This window comes from Astatotilapia calliptera, chromosome 22, assembly GCF_964374335.1.
Source record: "Astatotilapia calliptera chromosome 22, fAstCal68.1, whole genome shotgun sequence".
NCBI classification, from domain to species: Eukaryota; Metazoa; Chordata; class Actinopteri; order Cichliformes; family Cichlidae; genus Astatotilapia; species Astatotilapia calliptera.
The window spans coordinates 35,850,186-35,855,410 of NC_137442.1; the positions used below are offsets into that span (position 1 = coordinate 35,850,186).

The 5,225-nt window shown below is 40.0% G+C and overlaps 1 long non-coding RNA gene across 1 annotated transcript; it reads left to right on the forward strand.

Annotated features, from left to right (window-relative positions):
- Window positions 1-348: 348 nt before the first annotated feature.
- Window positions 349-4,489, forward strand: LOC145423401 (uncharacterized). The gene is made up of 2 exons (XR_013904454.1): window positions 349-860; window positions 4,397-4,489. It is a non-coding gene; the product is annotated as an uncharacterized LOC145423401 (long non-coding RNA).
- Window positions 4,490-5,225: the final 736 nt, after the last annotated feature.

Below are 5,225 nucleotides of genomic sequence, written 5' to 3' on the forward strand. Positions count from 1 at the left end.
CCTGACTGTGGACTGTTAAATCTTACATTTATTCTTTATGTCAACAGTACACGCAACACTCTGTGCCCTTAAAGCGTCCACTTGGTCTCCTGGATAAAAACTAGCACAAAATCATTCATTAGCTTTGGTCAGTTCGTGTTCCAGCAGCGAGCTGCCGCTAAAGTCAATGAAGTCCGCGCGCTCGTTTATCTGCATTAGTGTCAGAGAACGTAAGTCGCGGTTTGCCAGGCCCCCCCCCTCCTGTCATGTGCAGCCCGGGGAGGGAGGTGTGGAAACACCGCCCGTGTTTACGGTCTACATTCCTCCAGCTAGGGTGCTGCTCTCTGAACTGAACTGCTGGAAGCCATCAGCATTCATTCAGTAGATCGGCTCTGCTGGGAAGCACGTGAGGCGCTCGGAGACTTTTTCTTTGTTTTTAATAATCTAAACATTTGATTTTGCTCCAAAGATGCTCCACAAATGGTCTCCCTTTGAATCTTTAATACCTTTTTTTTTGGAAGATTTAATTATGCGGCAGCGTAAAACTCTCAAATAATTACCCAGCAGTTTCCATCGTGTTTACCACTGTCACTCTTGCCACCTGCAGGCCCTTTCATTAGAACTTGTTGTGAACAGATGCCGGACTCCGCCTGTATGATTATTTCAAGCTCACCTCTGCGACTCAAAGCGAAACAATAAGCACAAGAACGACAGCATGAATACGACAGAATGTGGAGAAGTTGGACCTACAGTGTGCGCTCCGGCGGTGCTGCCACTCTCTATGCGCCAGTCCGCTGATGCATGCTTTCAGAGCCTTCTCTTGCAACATGCAGGAGGACGGGCTGGAGGTGTAGAAATCCAGCATCTGTCCGGGACTTACGGTGAGCATGTCCATGCAGTCAAACATGATAAGAGGCTCTTCGTTCAACTACTCTTGTGTGTGATGGATAAAAATCGCCGACATAAGCGCAAGCAACTCCGTCGAACTCCTCTCCCCCTCCCTCCCCCTCTCCTTGGCACGGCGGATTTCGTTCCTCTTCTTCTCCTTCGTCCCGCACTGGAATCACTAATTATTTCAGTCCGAAACGCTCCGCCGCTTTTTCTAAATCCTCATTTCTTGCACCGAGTCTACTCTCCGCCCTGCCGCGAACCTCCGAAGACTCCATAATAATAACAATAATCCGACCTGTTTTTTGGAAATCGCCCCGTCTCGCATTGGGAGCGGTGGTAAAACACGCGCGAACAGGAGAATTTGTCTCTTGTAATAATAATAATAATAAAAAAGAACCACGGACGGCGTTTAAAAGCTCACGTTTCTTCAGCGATGACGAATGGGTTATCCACCCCCCCCGCGCAACTCATTTCCAACTAGTTTTGCCACAGAGAGTGAAAGATTGAAATGCTTAATATATGCCGGTGAACTCTGTATGAACCCTTCCGAGGCGGCTGACCTTCAAATCACCCAGGCAGGCTGACATCACTGCAGCTCCGCAGCGCGGAACAAGGCGAAGTGAAGAAACGCAGGGAAAATAATACTTTCTTCAGTTGGGAAAGAAGACCCACGCAGCTAAAATTTGAAACGAGGTTTTTTTTATTGTCGTTATTATTATCAATTGTATTATTGTTATTGTTATTATTGTTATTAGTCATTATACAGTATCAGCACTCACATCTCTCTGGCTGTGATGGGCATATTGCTTTTTACGCACGACGCTCACTGTTGGTGAATGTTGGACCATGAGATCAGTCGTGAGGTCATATTATTTATTTGATTAGTGATAAGAACTTTATCGTCATTTTATTTATCTTTTATTTTTGAATTAAAAAACAATACTCTATTTTGTTAATAGTAAGCGTTCTTGTTTTACATGAAAACCATGTTTTTCACTGACAACGATAAGCATATTCACAGTTGTGCGCATTAGTAAAAGATATAAAGGGCTTATAAACTAAACTGTGACCTGTGATTTGCAACATTTTAGAAAACTGCTGACTTTGTTGTTATATTGATATACTGAACATATATACACAATGTTGGTAGCATTTAATATCTGAATAATTAAATGGCTGCATTCTAAAACATGAGTTTCAGTAAGACCCAGAATACAGATTTAAGTTGCTTTGACTTAATTTTAAAATAGCAGATTAAAGCAAAAAAAAAAAATTAAGAAACTTTAGCATAATAATTTGAACCACTTTACTGAGAGTTCTTCTAAATACTCTTATTTATTTTGGCTACAGTGCAGCTGCCATTCCAAGAAATGAATTAAGTAGAACACATTTAAGCCTACAGGCTTACATGCTGAGGGAACAAATGTATTATTTCGAGAATCTTCCTTATTTAAAGTGTTCTTTGTATAGCATTTTCACACAGCATTAGTTTCTTATGATCTGTTATTGACAACAACATGATTCATCTGACTGTTGATCTTCCAGGCAGATGAATCTTTATCTGTTTTCAAACATGAAATCATATGAATAAGAGAATCAATCAACATAAATTATTTGCCCTCTCGCACATTTAGGAATATGCATGAGGGGGAAATCTTATATACAAATCCTCAAAACAACATTAAGGGAACAGCTGCTGATCACAAACACAAAGAGAGATAAACTTCAGTTAGGAAACAAAAACCATCGTGACCACTTACTGGTAGCTTGAGATGGTACCTGAAGGTCGTTCAGGTTTGCAGGTAGGTCTTCTAAAAAGGAACAGAAGTACTTCTTTGGGCTTCATGAGGGGCATTTCATAGGTTTTTTTTTTTTTTTTTTTGAGTTGGCTGCCTTTTGTTCCAATCTTTGTTAAGATGCACTACGTCAATAATGTCTAGGTACAGGCTTTCACGAGGCCAATCCATGACTGATTGTGTTCCCATGTGTATGTTTTTCTATGCAGGTATGCTTTTACTGCACTTGCAGTGTTGGGATCACTGTAATTTGGAAAAATGAAGCTGTTCCAATACCTTTAACTTTACAAGGTCCCCAAAAAACCATGACGACACCTAAGGTGTATTTTACAGATGGCTAAAACCGCTCACTGATGTACTTCTTCCCTAACCTAGACCGTACATATAAACAATAATTTGAACCCAAAATGTCCACTTTGGATTAATGAATGATTAAAACAAGTTGCAGTCCAGTACGTGTGTGGTTAGAAATAGCTCAGCCTTTTCTCCTCATTTCAATTCTCTCTTCCATTGAGACTCTTTGCTGGGATTTTACCCCCATTTCCTAAGGACATGACTTTTAGATACTGTTTATAGACATATATATGCTATAGACACTTCTTTTACTTACGCAGTTTTCTTACATTTCTTTAAGGACAAATCCCATACCACATTGAGGTTTGACAAATGTTTCAGCTGATAGCTCTGTGGGAATCACCTCGTTGGTTCAAAGATACAATTGTATGTCTCTCAAACCTTGACATTTTTGGAAATTTGTAAATTCAACTAAAGAAATGAGAACAGATTTTGTGTTTTTGCGACCAGACTAAAGATAGACTTGGTTTTGTGTAGGTGTAGGTACAACACTAGTTTATTCACCTAGTGAGGTGCCTTTTGATGTTTTAATGATTTATAGATCAAAGTTAAGTGGCTCAAGACTTTTACACAGTCCTGTAAATATTTTATTTTAAATAGCATCATGTGCTAATTAGACAAGAAGTGCTGCTTTCTGAACTAAGCTCAGTATATTCTATCTAATAATTACTCTCCCTGTGCCTGTGTTTGGTTTCAAATTAAGACTAAATTACTGTGATATTCTTTGCTGGCCACCAGGCTCTACATGTTCTACTGACAGACCAGGCAAACACCGAAACAATCACCTAAAACCAGAATTGTATTTTCTTGTAAATGTCTCTAATTCTTATCATCTCTGTTTTGTGGTTTGAACTCTTGGTTTACATTAGTGAATGTCAGTTTCTACAGTTGCTCTAGTAAAAAAAAGTTCTTTGATTTTTTTGTGTATAAGTTTTGTCAATATCATTCTTGTTATTGATTCCTGTGATTGTATTATTCCTGCCTTGTAGCTGTTCCACACCAGCACATTGTGATATTGTGTTATGTTTGCTTGAGTTGTGTCAGAGGAAATCTTTCATGCTGGTGCTGTGGTTGGTTCTACTGCATCATAGTAATGTCTCATGTCTAAATCTCCTGGTTGGGTTAGTTCTGGTTCTGTGTGAAAGTTTGAATGTTCTCTCAACGCCTGCTTGGGTTTCATCCAAGTTCTCTGGCTTCCTCCAAAAACACATGTAAGGTAATTGGTGATGTGAAATTTGTCATGGATGTAAAGTAGATAAAAGTGCTGTGTGAATGTACGTTTGAAAATGTGCCTTGTAGTCTGAAGCACTTTGGGTGTCAGGGCCCCCAGTGCTAAATATTCCTGTCTTCTGAGGCCTCTTTGCTCCCTGTTTCAGATTCTCTCCCAGTGGACCTAAGCAATCTCTGCCTTTGTATTCCTTCATCTGTTTTGTTGAGCTGGTTCTCCATTAAAAATCGCCCCTGGAAAACCCTCCGCTCCACCAGCTGCTTGCCCTCCTGCCTATGATCTCCTGTGAGTAAACCAGTCCACCCCTCCTGGACCACTATTCACAAGTACACCTGAACATTAATCTTAACAACACTTGGAACTGTTATTTTACCCATGTACATTTTCGGGATTTAACACCCATCACCTCTCTCCCAGTGGACCGCCATCCCAGGCTCAGGTTCTGCCTTCTGAAGCTCACCCATCTATGCTCTCCCCTTTGTGCCCGTATTCTCTGGCACATAGTTTCCCAGTGCAAACCATTCAGTGTTTCAAGTTCTCTACTTCTTGTGCAAAGTAAATACATTTGCACTACTCTCTAGTCTCAACTTAGTCATGCTTTAGAGTCCACTTACCTTTGGTGCTTGCACCTTAACATAAAGGTCCAAACAGCAAGAAATTATTTTTTGAGTTGCTGGTTTCCACTGGTTTAAATAAACCAGCCAAACTGGTTTATTCCCGAATTGTCCCATTTCTAAATCTTTGTCTAGCAGAAATATTACATACATATTTGGATGCTTAAGCCTTATTAAAATCAAGTGTCAAAAGAAGATACTCATTCATCTAAACTAACACCATTAATTTGCTACCCGACACCATACTATACCAGAGAAAACCATGAAGAGCAGAAAACGAGTCTCAAGGTTTCAACTAGATCTGACACAAGGACATTCTATCTATTCATATCACATATCTTCATCATTACAGTCATTATGAAA